The 15,025-nt window shown below is 43.2% G+C and overlaps 1 protein-coding gene across 2 annotated transcripts in view; it reads right to left on the bottom strand.

Annotated features, from left to right (window-relative positions):
* The window catches only part of TLK1 (tousled like kinase 1), a 203,639-nt gene that overhangs the window by 134,576 nt on the left and 54,038 nt on the right, over positions 1-15,025 (bottom strand). The window contains exons 1-2 of one of the 2 annotated variants that reach the window (XM_072121750.1): positions 14,760-15,022; positions 11,823-11,906 (exon numbers count right to left, since the gene is read on the bottom strand). The gene's annotated coding sequence lies outside the window, so the exon portion shown is untranslated. Of the gene's footprint in view, positions 1-11,822; positions 11,907-14,759; positions 15,023-15,025 lie in introns of those variants that run through there. The other variant, XM_072121751.1, reaches the window with a different exon arrangement.

Genomic DNA, 15,025 nt, shown 5'->3' with positions numbered 1-15,025 from the left:
AACGAAAAACTTCACATTTTTTAAAATATATACTTTCTGTATCAATTCCTCACACTTTTCTAGATCTCTGCTTGCTGACAGTCAACAGGAAGATTAATTTCTTCCACTATGTCACACAGGTGCACGCCTCATTTTAATCACAGAGTAATCAGAGCCGTGCACCTGTGTGACATCACATGACCAGGGACACATTTCTATTCACAAGAAGTAAACAATGAGGCTTCCGGATGAATGACAGCAAGCAGAGATCTACATAGAAAATAGTGAGGAATTGATACAGAAAGTATAATGGAAAATTGTGTCACTTTTCATTTTACAAAAAGTATCAGGTATTTGCTAAAAGTGGACAACCCGTTTTAGTGGCCAAAATATTATAACTTTATTGTTCTCATAGCACTTTTGTGGAGCACTTATCTCTTTCTTTCTAATTCACAAAGAAGAAATAGTAATGTTACGGAATCCGTGGAGAGTGCTCATCCAAATGTTAGCAAGTATCAGATCCTTTCCAATCTCAAAAGGATCGCTTATCCTAAAAATAAGTACCATATATACTCGAGTATAAGCCTAGTTTTTCAGCAGAAAAAATGTGCTGAAAAACCCTAACTCGGCTTATACTCGTCCGTCACAGTCTTCGTGACGTCAGCCGCATCAGCACACACTATGATGTCAGCTTGCGGCTGACGTCATGGTGCCTGAGATGGACCGGGAGGGGCTGACAGGCTTTATACTCGAGGGGGCAGGCAGGCAGGCTATAAACTTTCAGGGGGCAGGCAGGCAGACTATATACTCCAGGGGGCTGGGCTGGCAGGCTATATTCTCCAGGGGGCTGGCAGGCTATATACTCCAGTGGGCTGGCAGGCTATATACTCCAGGGGGCTGGCAGGCTATATACTACAGGGGGCTGGCAGGCTATATACTACAGGGGGCTGGCAGGCTATATACTACAGGGGGCTGGCAGGCTATATACTACAGGGGGCTGGCAGGCTATATACTACAGGGGCTGGCTGGCTATATACTACAGGGGGTTGGCTATATACTCCAGGGGGCTGGCTATATACTCCAGGGGGCTGGCTATATACTCCAGGGGGCTGGCAGGCTATATACTGGGGGGGCTGTGACCAATGCATTTCCCACCCTCGGCTTATACTCGAGTCAATAGGTTTTTCCATTTTTTTTGTGTCAAAATAAGGGGTCTCGGCTTATACTTGGGTCGGCTTATACTCGAGTATATACGGTAATCAATAATTAAATTCCCTAATAGCCTTTTCGCAAGTGCCCATGGTCAGTTCTCATTGAAGAGAGAATAGCCGCCTTAATAAGAGCCGTTGCTGCTGTAATCACAGGACTTTATTAGCCAGAAAGTTCATGCAAATTTAGAATCCCGTTAGGCTAAGATAATCAAGTTATTTCAGCGATATATTTTTTTTTTCCATTTTTTTTTATTGATTACCATTTTCTCTCTCTCAGCAAGGAGGGAACGAAATGCATTGATTTCCCCTCTTACTCTGCCCCATATAACTGCTGCCCGCAGTGAATGACGCGAACAGACAGCAAAGAACAATTACTAAGATTAGAAACTTGAATTTCCACACTAGGATGAATATTCTAAGAGGTTTTTTTTTTAATCACTGGAGGTACACTTAAAACTAACTGATGGAATTTGCCATAGGAAAAAAAAAAGTTTCAGTAAAAACAGTGGGGATTTTAATTATTTTTTTTTCTTTACAGTGAAAAAAGAGAATTAATGTCGAGACAAACTCTACTGACTCCTATCAGACTGACTTTAGTTAGATGCGGGATATTAAGAAAAAGTCTACCACCAATTAGGTTACACCCACTCACAAACACAATTATGGATTAATCTGTATTTTAACAGCTGCTGTATATAATATATGTCATACATGTAAAGGAAGTAAAAAAAAGTACATGATACATCTTAGACATAATAAGTATGTAAGAGGCATGGGCTTAAATACACCCGAACCTTAATTATCCACAGGTTATTATTACTATTAGACCAAATGGGTTTGTCGCATCAAAGTACAGATCCTTATTGTCTTGCTAGTGATCATATAACAAACTCCACACCACTGGAATGGGGCACCAAATGTAGTGGTGTAGTCATATTTTGGATTTTACATCATCTCTCTTTTGACCACTGAAATGCAGCTTCGATAAGCCAAAATATTGTCAAAATGAAGCAGGGTAAACCAGGGACACTTAATCCTTCCTTCTAAAATTAATTTTATTATTCCAACGAGCCAGAATGGCATGTGGGGGTGTTACCAGAGCCCTTCCGTGCTGTAGCTACACAGTCTGTTACATTGTGCAGGAGCACGTCTCCCCCTCGGCACTTCCTCCATGCTCCACCTGCTGTAATCTCAAACCATGGGAGGGAGAAGTTCTCCTGCACAGTGTGACAGCCTGCGAAGCTACAGCATGGAGAGGATTTAATCATGCCCCCCCCCCAGAGCACTTCATGCTCATAAGCATAGTTTTAACCCCTTAACCCAAAGCCACTCTTCACCTTCCTGACATGGCCCATTTTTCAAATCTGCCCTGTGTCAAATCTGCCCCCGCTTTGACATATCCAAGTGATTTTGAAATTGTTTTCTCGTGAGACTTTGTACTTCATGTTAGTTATATATAATATAACTAAATATATAATTATAATATTTTAGTGGTATGTTTTTATTTATGAGAAAATCAGATATTTGGTGAAAATTTGTAAAAATTCTCAATTTTTGAAAATTCAAAATGTTCTACTTTTTCCACACATGAGTCATAACAGCAAAAAAAAACTTAATAACTAACATTAACCTAATATCTGCTTAATGTCTCTATGGTTTTTTATGCATTCTCTCATTTTTATGGGATGTTTTGGGGCTTTGAACATTAGGTGCGATTTTCCACATTTTCATAAAAATCCTGCTATTGAGGAACCTGCTCTGGTTTCAAGTCACTTTAAGAGGCCTAAATAAAAGTAAATACCCATAAATTACCCCATTATAGAAACTACACCCTTCAACGTACATAAAAGAACGTTTATGAAGTTTGTTAACCCTTTTATTGTTTACAGGGTACATACAAAATCGGAATCAATTTTGAAATTACATTTTTTTTACTAAATTAATGTGTTTTTCATAAAATGTACAAAAATTCTCAGTGGATAAAATACCAAAAGTTCCACAAAGTTTGATCCCCAATCCCTCCCGCGTATAACAATCCCCCATATGTGGTGGTAACCTGCTGTATGGGCACACACCAGGGCATCGAAGGGGAGCTGCGCCATTCAGAGCAGATTATGCATTGTCACTTTATAATGGCTATACAATCTTATTTTTTTGGGCAATTTGGACAACTATGGGCTTATTTTTGCAACATGAGATGCACTTTACAAATACTTCATTTTAGTGGGTCTGTAGCTCATTGATGAGATTTTATTAACTCTTGATTGTATGGGTGAAAAGAAAATTGTCACCGTACACTAAAAATACTATATTATCTTTATTCTATAGATCACTACGATTACAATTATAGTATTTTATATATTTTAACAAATTTACTGGAGAAAAACTAATTTAAAGAAAATCTCATTTGTTTTTGTAGTGATATCTTTTCGGAGAGATATAACTTTAATATTTTTTCGTTGACAGAGCTGGTTTAGGGCTTATTTTATACTTGTTGAGTTGTCCTTTTCAGTGGTACCATTTTGGCGCACATAACTTTTTTTAAATCCCTTTTTGGAACATTTTTGTGAAGGGATTTTATGAAAAATTTACATTTTTGGCGAGTTTTTCGGGTTTTGTTTTTACTGCGTTCATAGCGGGGGTCCAATAATGTTTCTGAGTTATTGTACAGATTGTTACTGATGCGGCGATACCAAATATGTGGGTTTTTTTTGTGATTGTGTTTTTTTAAATTTAATTTAATTAATTCTTTTTATTACAGAAACTTTATTAAGTGTATTGAAGTTTTATTTTTTATTTTTTAACAGATTGGCTTAAACAAGTCATGCTTTGCTTGCTTGTTCAAGCCGTCATTCATATAACACAGTGTAATACAGATGTATTACACTATGTTATGTAACACACTGGGCATGCTGCGCAGGACCAGGTCCCAGGGGAGGATCGCGCAGCCCCTGGATACCAGCAGACCCCAGGGCTGTGATCGGAGCAGCTGACCCTCCCCTCCCCCCAGGTAAGCGCTGAGGGGGGTCAGATTCACGTGAAATGACCCTAAAAGCTTGACCGCGGCGTGAAAGCGTTTAACAACCGCAATCAGAGAAATCTCCGATTGCGGGTGTTAGAGGCGAGTGTTGGCTATAATATACAGCTGACATCCGCAACTTCTGGCGCCAGCCAGAATGTCGTTAAATGTCGGGAAGGGGTTAAAAGTTAATTTTAGAAGGGAGGAGGCCATGGATAACAAATATAAGAATTACCACAGTCCCGGTGGCTGGAGCTAGAAGTAAGTGTCCAGTGGTGTAACTAGGAGAGGCAGGGCCCCATAGCAGGCTTCTGAGTGCCCCCCCCCCCTCCCCACTTTAAAAATATACATATTTTTAAACTCACACATGTGCTTTATACACATACATACATATATATACATACATATATAACACACATATATATATATATATAACACACACATTCATATACTTATATACACTCACCGGCCACTTTATTAGGTACACTATGCTAGTAACGGGTTGGACCCCCTTTTTCCTTCAGAACTGCCTCAATTCTTCGTGGCATAGATTCAACAAGGTGCTGGAAGCATTCCTCAGAGATTTTGGTCCATATTGACATGATGGCATCACACAGTTGCCGCAGATTTGTCGGCTGCACATCCATGATGCGAATCTCCCGTTCCACCACATCCCAAAGATGCTCTATTGGATTGAGATCTGGTGACTGTGGAGGCCATTTGAGTACAGTGACCTCATTGTCATGTTCAAGAAACCAGTCTGAGATGATTCCAGCTTTATGACATGGGGCATTATCCTGCTGAAAGTAGCCATCAGATGTTACAGGGTACATTGTGGTCATAAAGGGATGGACATGGTCAGCAACAATACTCAGGTAGGCTGTGGCGTTGCAGCGATGCTCAATTGGTACCAAGGGGCCCAAAGAGTGCCAAGAAAATATTCCCCACACCATGACACCACCACCACCAGCCTGAACTGTTGATACAAGGCAGGATGGATCCATGCTTTCATGTTGTTGACGCCAAATTCTGACCCTACCATTCAAATGTCGCAGCAGAAATCGAGACTCGTCAGACCAGGCAACGTTTTTCCAATCTTCTACTGTCCAATTTCGATGAGCTTGTGCAAATTGTAGCCTCAGTTTCCTGTTCTTAGCTGAAAGGAGTGGCAACCGGTGTGGTCTTCTGCTGTTGTAGCCCATCTGCCTCAAAGTTCGACGTACTGTGCGTTCAGAGATGCTCTTCTGCCTACCTTGGTTGTAATGGGTGGCGATTTGAGTCACTGTTGCCTTTCTATCAGCTCGAACCAGTCTGCCCATTCTCCTCTGACCTCTGGCATCAACAAGGCATTTCCGCCCACAGAACTGCCTCTCACTGGATGTTTTTTCTTTTTCGGACCATTCTCTGTAAACCCTAGAGACGGTTGTGCGTGAAAATCCCAGTAGATCAGCAGTTTCTGAAATACTCAGACCAGCCCTTCTGGCACCAACAACCATGCCACGTTCAAAGGCCTCAAATCACCTTTCTTCCCCATACTGATGCTCGGTTTGAACTGCAGGAGATTGTCTTGACCATGTCTACATGCCTAAATGCACTGAGTTGCTGCCATGTGATTGGCTGATTAGAAATTAAGTGTTAACGAGCAGTTGGACAGGTATACCTAATAAAGTGGCCGGTGAGTGTATATACACATAAAGTTCTTCACTTATGCATACACATTTATACACTCTTACAAACATTAATACACTCATGTGTCACCATACACCATATACACATCATAGATACACACCCATACACAGCATATACACATCACATACATGATATATGCATATTATGCTGTACAATGTGCAGCATAATATGCATATTACACTACAGGTCTTTAGTGTGTCAGGTCAGTTGACGGGGCCCCCTGACACTGTGGGCCCCATAGCATCTGCTATGGCTGCTACCCCTGTAGTTAAGCCTCTGTAAGTGTCCCTGGTTTATCATGATGGCTTGTGATGGCAGATTTTCTTTAAGATATATCAGTTTATCTGAATACCACATACGATTGTAAGGCCATAATGATTATACTGAGGACTGTATAGCATTAGGTTGGATGAATGAACATTCTGAAAATGAGAAATGTATTGTCCTACAAAATGTACATTCAACTAACAGTGTAAAAACTACAAAAATAAAAAAAACCTTTGTATATCTACGTATACAGACAACCCTTCCATGAATCTTGCTCCTTTTTTCCGCCCTATACTCAGGATGTTTGTTTCTCCTATAACTGTATGTTGTCCGCAGCTCCGCACATCAGTGGTAGGACGCACCCTTTAGGGTTTTTTTTTTTTTTTTTTACAATGAAGTCTCATAAAAGTATGGGAATGTTTTGTGACAAGATTAGGGAGGGCAGTTTCCTGCTCCACAAGTATTTTTAGCAAACCTGAAATCACTGTTTTACAAGTAAATATATAGAAGGCCATGCCCAGAAGTCTGAAAATGATAATCCTCTAATTCTTACATTTATGGGAAGGAAAATATATTAATCCTATGTAATTATTCACAATTATTACCCAAATAAAATTACACCCATACAGAGGTCGCATTAACGCCTCACCACGCGTCATAGACGCGTGATGAGGCGCCATTACCCCCCAAAATAATTGCCATGCGTAAAGTTACGCTTGGCAATTATTCCTTGCAGCGCGCAGGCTGAGCGGCTCGGCGCGCGCTGCAAAAGAGGTAAATGTCGCGCGATCACAGCGCGCGCCGGACCGCTCAGCGCGACACTTGACACAGTGATCTGTGTCATCAGCGCTCCGGAGAGAGAGCGCAGGCCCCGCGATACCTGTCGACAGCGGGGCTGCTGCTCCCTGTCCTGCTCCATCTCTACCTGCCCGCAGATCCGGACGGGTGAGTGTGTAATTGTAGGTGTAATGTTCTGTGTGTGAGTGTAGTGTGTGCTGTGTTCTGTATGTGTGAGTGTAGTGTGTGCTGTGTTCTGTATGTGTGAGTAGTGTGTGCTGTGTTCTGTATGTGTGAGTAGTGTGTGCTGTGTTCTGTGTTCTGTATGTGTGAGTAGTGTGTGCTGTGTTCTGTATGTGTGAGTAGTGTGTGCTGTGTTCTGTATGTGTGAGTGTAGTGTGTGCTGTGTTCTGTATGTGTGAGTGTAGTGTGTGCTGTGTTCTGTATGTGTGAGTGTAGTGTGTGCTGTGTTCTGTATGTGTGAGTGTAGTGTGTGCTGTGTTCTGTATGTGTGAGTGTAGTGTGTGCTGTGTTCTGTATGTGTGAGTGTAGTGTGTGCTGTGTTCTGTATGTGTGAGTGTAGTGTGTGCTGTGTTCTGTATGTGTGAGTGTAGTGTGTGCTGTGTTCTGTATGTGTGAGTGTAGTGTGTGCTGTGTTCTGTATGTGTGTGTAGTGTGTGCTGTGTTCTGTATGTGTGAGTAGTGTGTGCTGTGTTCTGTATGTGTGAGTAGTGTGTGTGTGTGTGCTGTGTTCTGTATGTGTGTGTAGTGTGTGTGTGTGTGCTGTGTTCTGTATGTGTGTGTAGTGTGTGCTGTGTTCTGTATGTGTGAGTAGTGTGTGCTGTGTTCTGTATGTGTGTGTAGTGTGTGCTGTGTTCTGTATGTGTGTGTAGTGTGTGCTGTGTTCTGTATGTGTGTGTAGTGTGTGCTGTGTTCTGTATATGTGAGTAGTGTGTGCTGTGTTCTGTATGTGTGAGTAGTGTGTGCTGTGTTCTGTGTTCTGTATGTGTGAGTAGTGTGTGCTGTGTTCTGTATGTGTGTGTAGTGTGTGCTGTGTTCTGTATGTGTGTGTAGTGTGTGCTGTGTTCTGTATGTGTGAGTAGTGTGTGCTGTGTTCTGTATGTGTGAGTAGTGTGTGCTGTGTGCTGTGTTGTGTGTGGTGTGTGCGCAGTGTGGTGTGTGCGCAGTGTGGTGTGTGCGCAGTGTGGTGTGTGCGCAGTGTGGTGTGTGCGCAGTGTGGTGTGTGCGCAGTGTGGTGTGTGCGCAGTGTGGTGTGTGCGCAGTGTGCGAGTGTGGTGTGTGCGCAGTGTGCGAGTGTGGTGTGTGCGCAGTGTGCGAGTGTAGTGTGTGCGCAGTGTGCGAGTGTAGTGTGTGCGCAGTGTGCGAGTGTAGTGTGTGCGCAGTGTGCTACCGAAATTTTCATACTCCTCCTCGGGTAAAAATACTCCTCAAAAATGGTGAGAGGAGTATTTTTACCCTTCTGGAAAAATGTTAGTGCGACCTCTGCACCCATATCAAAGGTGTTTTTTACTATTTCTTCAGCTCCTTTATACACTTAATTAAGAAAATTCATATTTTTTATTATGCCTAATGTAACCTTCTTTCTTATTCCTTATTAGGCAGATCAGGCAGACACTTACTTTAAAAGGGTTGGTTACTACTAAGTTTATCAGGGCAATTAAAATACCCCAAGAGGGGCATCCATATTATACTTATCCTAGTAAACTTTGTACTTTTGCTGGAAAAAGCGACACCTTCCTGTGATGTCCCATGTCCTGTGGACTTCAGGCAGATCAAGGGGGGCATGAATGTGCTCATTACTGTATGAAAACCCTGGTAAACTCCCACTTTAGGGGCCAACCCCTTTATCATGTTTTCCCCATTAAACCTAATGACTTTTGTCTAAAATCCCACAGCTCAGATCTAGCTAAAATCACTTAAAAAAAAAAGAGCTGTCATCTTTCCAGAAGACTCACCGAGTCACAAGGGGCCGGTCCAAGTCGGTTAAGTCACTAGCTCGGCTTTCTCAGGAATTCTCTTCAACAAAGTCAACCAACATCTCCATCATTCCCCCCTTATTCAAAGACTTGAAGAATCACTGCGGGAGGGCGGGAATGAGGGAGTAGTTGGTTGACTCAGCTAAAGAGAATTCCTGAGGGAGGGGTGAAAAAAGGAGTTGAGGGAGATTTTGAATCTAAAAGGTGATTCGGCTGAATAGGACACATCCTTTGTGACTCAGAGAGTCTGCTGGCAAAGTGCTTTTTAGCTAGATCTGAGCTATGGATTTTTAAACCAAAAAAATGCATGGGGCACAGTATGCAGACTTCTGTGGGAACCTGTCATTCGTTTTAATGGCAAAAACGAAATCCCTAAATCTTCCTCGATCCTACCTATTTTCTTGATTGTCCTTCAGAAGCACCTGATGAACCTGGTGAATCGAAATGGTTTCCAAGATCTTAGATTTGGATTAGTTTAGTAATTGCCACCCATTATAAGAGGAGTATAAGATTGCATCCTGAACATTTCATTAGTTACTGGCGGGGGATTCTACTTGATGCCCGGATGCTATTTTACAACTACAAAGCTGGAGAAAATTCATTAAAACTGTAAGCAAATTACCTTGTTAACAAATAGAAGACCAATAAATTGGTTGCTGAAGTTTTAATACATATATAACAGGCAAAAAATAATTGTGCAAATTTTATATCCCTGGTGGTTTGGAATCAAAGAACTATAATAAACGGTATGGCTGTTCTAGTAACTGTTAAATGTTGGGAGTAATAATCAGAGCAGGCTACACACACCGCACCTAGTGACCACTAGTAGAGATGATTGATTGCTCCACCAAGAAGCACAAGCCTCTCCTACAGTATCGTTGTCCACCATCCAGAATGAGCGACCCCCTTCATTAAACCCGGTCTCTCCATGGACCACTTCCAGGCACTAAGCAGAAGGAAATTTGGTGTAATAGTACTCGCTACGAATGTGGCCATTGAGTCATCCAACATTAAATCCCTTCCTCATCCAATCCCTTCCCTTCCTTGGTTGAACTTGATGGACATGTGTCTTTTTTCAACCGTATAAACTATAAAACTTTGATACTATGAATTATGAACGAAAAACCTGGACTCCAAGCAGATCATCTTTCTTAACAGATCCTCAGATTGAGCTCTTCAAAATCCTGTACAGGGAAATCATGGTGAGGGCTTTGCTGTGGAGCGACACACTGCCCAAACTTCTGGTTTAGTCGGTCACCAGGACACTAACAGCAAAGAGATATGTGCAGGACATCCTGCGGCCGCATGTGTTGCCTCTCACAGCAACGCTTCCATTAGGCAACTTTCAGTAAAGGATTTCCATGAATGTCCAAGTCAGATTATGACACTTCCTTCGCTGGTCTGGTTACCATATTTAACCTCTATTTATAGGATTAGTTGTAACACAGTGGGGCAGATTTACTTACCTCGCCCATTCGCGATCCAGCGGCGCGTTCTCTGCTCTGGATTCGGGTCCGGCCGGGATTTATGAAGGTAGTTCCTCCGCTGTCCACCAGGTGGCGCTGCTGCGCTGAAAGTCATCTCAACGCGCCGGAATGCACCACCTCGGACCAGGTGAAGGTAAGCGCTTCGCAAGCGACACTTTTTCGTTTTTTAAATGTGGCGTTTTTTTCCGAATACATCGGGTTTTCGTTCAGCCACGCCCCCCGATTTCCGTCGCGCGCATGCCGGCGCCGATGCGCCACAATCCGATCGCGTGCGCCACAATCCCGGGGCAATTCAGGTACAATCGGCGCAAATCGGAAATATTCGGGTAACACGTCGGGAAAACGCGAATCGGGCCCTTAGTAAATGACCCCCAGTAAGTCTATAGAGCTAGCCCCGGCATTGTTAGCCTACAAATGTGCGGGATCTGCAGACCCAACCTTAACTTCTGAGGGGAAAATGTGTCATAGGATAATTTATAGAACCTCTAAACCATTAGGCCCCACCACATCCAACCTTGTATCCAAGACTATCGACGACCCAACAGGGTACTAGAACCTGTAGGATTGTCCCCAATAAACATATCTTACCTTTGTAATATTGTAATCACTAACAGATAATTCCTTTTTATTTATATATACGCACACAGACTACGCAGCGCTGCACCGAGCTTGACAAATCGATCCCTGTACAGAATGGGGCTCTCAATCTAATCAACCTACCAGTATGTTTTGCAGTGTGGGAGGAAAACCAGAGGACCGGGAGGAAGCCCATGCAAACACGGAGAGAACATACATACTTTGCAGATGTTGACCTGGATGGGACTTTAACCCAGGACCCCAGCACTGCAAGGCTGTAGTGCTGACCACTGAGCCACCGGGCTGACAAATATCACCATTAGACATGGAAAAGGGCATACAATTCCAACTCCATTCTACATATTTTTTTCTTATGTTATCAATGAGATAATGTGCTTGGTAAGCAAGAATCCAACACAAAAATTACGGTATATACGATTCCAAATTCCTGAATAATGCAGACTGATTATAAACTACATGGACTATTCTGGCTGTCATACGACTTACCTTAAAGAGAACCTGTCATGCAAATTAACCCACCCAAAATAAATAATTTATTAAAAACTAAGATTAAAAAGCATTGCCCTCATCCCAAAATAGTTCCTTTCCATGACAACAATGTTACAAAATCAGTTAGTAAACTTATGTGAGTCCAATGTCACTACTTGAGTCCAATGACGCCCAGCATATTCATGAGTTACCGTACTTGCATTGCTCCGCCTACTTGTTCTAGTTTTATTAATTTTATAATTAGATCTAGAAATTAAATAGTATCCCATATCCAAAACAACGGTAAGGCCTATAAAGAATTCGTACATACCTATTCATCCAATGAAAATGCGCAAATCATATGTCCTCAATGTGACTCACGGAAACACTGCCCAGTACATGTCACGATGGGGATCTGAGATTGAAAAATAAAAAAAAGGTAAAATGAAAACATTATTGTAAAGAGTTCAGTTGAATTTATTACACTATATCAGTATCACTATATTACATTATACTGTACAGGCAGTACAAGATAGGGTCCGGAGGTTTGTTCTTAAGTTGAATTTGTCGAAACTGTATATTTTATAATTGAAGTTCTAGACAATTATTTTTGTCCCAGTGACAATTGGAGTTTCAAAATTTTTTGCTGTTATTGGACCAAGGATTATCAATAAAGCTTCATTACAGACACCTTACAGCTGATCATTGCAGTCTGGGACTATAGTAAAGCATTCAGAGAGCTTCACCAAAGATCACAGTGGGAAGAGGGGTCCGTCTGTAACTAGGGGTCGTCTGTAAGTCGGGTGTCCTCAAGTAGGGGACTCCTCTACTTCTGGACCAAATACAAAACCTCACACTAAGGCCTCATGCATACGACCAGCAGGGGGACGTAGCTTTATATACTTCCCCCATAGACAGCTATGGTGCACGGGTTCGGTGCAGAGAGCACAACAAGCGCTCACCGTTCCGAGCCGTAACTGCAAAAAGATAGCTCCTGCTCTATCTTTGGGCATATCTACGGCCATGCTGCTAGTATTTTCTATGGAGAAGGCCAGGGGAGAGCAGAGCTCGACCGTTCCTCCTCTCCCACGCGCCGACATATTCCTGCTGGGCTACGGCACGGCGTGCATGTGTTCGTGTGCATGATGCCCAAGCAGAATTTGTCTCAGGGCTTCATTCTGATAGTTAGGCCCCATGCACAAAACCTGGATGTGGAGCGTGATATGAATGTACAACTTGTGGGCATATTACCCATAGAGAACCCATGGCACCCGGTCATGGTGCGGTATGCCCTGGCTTCACTGAGCATGTGCCGTAGCTCATGGGCAGGTGTATACTTACAGTAATTCAATGAAGAAATGCCCTTGTGCCCAGAGCACCAACAAGGAGTCAGACCCTCATCCAACCATCATTAGGCGGGTCTAAGACCTAAAACCCAGTAGCGAGTCTGATGCCACTAACTTGCATCGTGTTCCTGGCGAAATGTCCGGCCCGAACACTCAAAGACCGCAACCGGAGTTCAGTTCCAGCCTTTGAACATTTGTGCCGGACATTCCAGGTAGCACACAATGTCGCACATTTACTTACCAGTCCCGTTAACACCTCTGATCCGGAATGTCTGACGAGGATTCGGGTCTGCCGCGATTCACTAGGATCGTGCGTCCAATTTCCTGCATGTGTCGCTTACCCCGCTGAGGTCCGCCAGAATTTACCTTCCTCTTCCCGATGCATGTGAATGCTTGATCTTGCCACACAATTTGATTTTTAAATTCTGCGGTTTGTCCGATGTCCACTCCCCCTGATTTGTGTCGCATGCAAGCCGGTCGCGTGCGCCAAAAACCCGGGCGATTCAGAGCAAAGTCGGGAAACCCGAAGAAAATGCGATGTTTGGACCGTTAGTAAATGTGCCCCAATACGTGTTTGATGCAAGTTAGTCACATTGGACTCGCTCGTGGGTTTTAGGCCTAAGTGTTTGTTGTTTTTTTTTCATTACAGTGATGATTTAGAGGAACTTGGAACACTAAACCACAGACAAACAGTACCGGAATGTTGTGATCGGTACCTGACCGCATGGATTATGTGTGTGCTCATCCACAAAGACCACTACAGCAAAATCATTGAAAGCCACCAGGGACCCCTGAAGAAAGTGCAAGCAGCCCTGGGTTAATTTATTAAAAAAAATGTGGCTGCACTTTATGTACATGCTCAGTAGTGAAGCTCCTCCTCTACAGATCAGGGAAATAAGGCACTAGGAAGGAATGTCCGCAATTATCTCAGCACTACCAGAGGCACCAGGGAAACAGGATTGTTTTGTCAAAGTTAGGAAAATTGAGGAGTAGTTGTAATCGGACAGTTGGCGTAAGCTGCGTTTACACGTGGTGTTTACATTGCGTTTTGAAATGCAATACAACAGCTGAGAAGATGTTCGCAATAACGATCCTTTTGTGTAATTATGTTTTTGAAAAACATTTACATTACAATGTATTAATATTTTGTAAACAATAACATCTACAAAATATAATGTTAATGCACGTGTTAACATGTGAGTTTTGTAATTGAAATGTTAACTAAATTTAATTAGGGAAAATCGCCTCCCCTCAGCTGTTGCATCGGGTTTCAAAATTTTAATGATAGCAGAAGACCTGATACTATTGACACGGGAATGGCGTCGGGAGTTTTTGGCTGGATGTGATGCTCAATTTCCACAACAGAAACATAGCAGCAAGATGTGTCCAAAAATGTGAGGATTTGTTATTTCATGGAGGATGCAGATCAGTACCTGCCTATTCCCCGATTCTGGATTGGGATAATCAACCTCATCCTACTCATGGCAGGACCCCCCGATCCCTAATCTTTGGGACTCCAAGCTATTTCATGGGGTACATTATGGCAAAATCTGACACTAACTGCAAAAATTTTTTTTAAAAAACTATAAATAATCCTGCAGCTATTTTTTTTCCTTTTTTTGCCAACACAACCATATGGACCCCAATATCTATAACATATTTATTCCCTTTATAATAATAAATGGTGTTCAGGACCCCCACATCACTATGTGATGGAGATGTGTGTGTGTGGTCCTCAGTAACATGCAGCTAATCAGTGAATGGAATGAATGACATGCACATTGTCTGATGATGAACATTCCCTTTAAATAGGATGGAAAAGTTTTCCCGGTGCAGTGTGTGGAGTCAGCAGATGACAGCCGGTGCTGCCGGTGAAGTTCCCCCTCGGTTGCTGCTGCTGCTGCTGCCGCCCCTCTACTCACATGTACAGCGCCGTCCTCCCGTGTGCAGCGCAGGCCCCGCCCCTCCGACTGCCGCTCACTCCCCGGCTCCGGACTGACCCGCACGCTGCTCCGGTGGCCGCGCCGTGCCCCCGGGGAAGGCTGCCGGCTCGGGGAGGTGCAGGGAAGGCTCAGGCGCGGCTCTGGTCCCGCTGAGTCCCGGATATTTGGAAGCTATCCCCGGCTCCCCCGCTCTTCTCCTGCGCTCTGCTCTGGGAGGACCTGACTCCCCGGTCATGTGACCTTGT

The sequence above is a fragment of the Engystomops pustulosus genome, chromosome 8 (assembly GCF_040894005.1).
Source record: "Engystomops pustulosus chromosome 8, aEngPut4.maternal, whole genome shotgun sequence".
In the NCBI taxonomy this organism is placed as follows: domain Eukaryota; kingdom Metazoa; phylum Chordata; class Amphibia; order Anura; family Leptodactylidae; genus Engystomops; species Engystomops pustulosus.
Note: the sequence above shows the minus strand (reverse complement) of the source record. Positions and strands in the feature narration are given on the sequence as shown.